Source organism: Octodon degus, unplaced genomic scaffold, assembly GCF_000260255.1.
Source record: "Octodon degus isolate 3935 unplaced genomic scaffold, OctDeg1.0 scaffold00022, whole genome shotgun sequence".
NCBI classification, from domain to species: Eukaryota; Metazoa; Chordata; class Mammalia; order Rodentia; family Octodontidae; genus Octodon; species Octodon degus.
In genome coordinates this window covers 20,096,163-20,097,337 of record NW_004524598.1, presented here as the reverse complement: position 1 = coordinate 20,097,337, position 1,175 = coordinate 20,096,163, and positions in this window count along the sequence as shown.

Genomic DNA, 1,175 nt, shown 5'->3' with positions numbered 1-1,175 from the left:
TTCCTTCCTTCCTTCCTTCCTTCCTTCCTTCCTTCCTTCCTTCCTTCCTTTTTTAACGTATTTGGTTGTTTCAGCGTCTCAATATGCAGCTCGGACTCATGGTGATCCTCCTGCTTTCAGCCTTCCCTGTGCTGGGATTACTGGCTTATACCACCATGTCCAGCCTCTGTTGCTGACTCAGCATTGCCTGAGGGACCGGGCTGGAATGGCATGTGAGACTGGGGTTCGAACCCTAGTCCCTGTGCTTGCCAAAGCATGCGCTTAATCTGTTGAGGTATCTTATCATTGTCCCTTGCTATGATTTATTTCTACCCATCACTGTTCTAACTTGAACGTAGATATCCCAACAAAGCTTCATGTGCTCACAGGTAGGGCTTTTGGGGGAGATGGCTGGGTCTAAAGAAGACGGATATGGATTAAAGGTGTATGACAACTCAGCCAGTTTAGCACAGTTCCAGGGGTGGATAAAGGAAGCCACATCCCGGATGTGGGAACCACCAAAGGCTCATAGCCTGGGTGAAATAAAACAGGAAATGAAGAAAGCAGCCTCCCTTCTGTTTCTTCATATGAGCTCCAGGCTTCACCTTCACCTTGGACATCATCCTGCTCCCCCGCATAGAGACTGCTACCTACTGGGACGCTTCAGTGTGCTCCAGACCTTGGATCTCCGACTGGATCCTTCTGATCTTCGGCACGCAGATGGCCCTCCTTCACTCTTCCCCACCTGACTCTGCAGGCTGCCATGGTGAGCCTGCCCAGCACATTTTGTATATTTATATATCTTACATTAAATCTGCTTCTCTAGTGAGCCCTGACTGACACAGTCCCCTCTCTTCTGGGTGGTAAAAATCTCCCTGGGATTAAAATCATCCCTGACAAAGAGAATATTCCTTCCCTTCTCTGATCTATCCTTTCCAACACTCAAATATATTCATTGTATTTCCTTATAAACATTTCTACAGACTACCATGTCAGAAGCAAAGCTTTCAAATGTGTACATTCCGAAGGTGATGCCCATTCCTCAGGCCCTGCCTCTATTCTAGTCCTGTAGGAAGCCTTGAGGGATCCAATAACCACCCTTCCACATCTCTACTCTGTCAGTGTTCTCTGAAAAGGGTGGGGTGGTGATGCCAGAAACGGGTCCATGGTACACCTATCTTGTACTTCACAAGGCC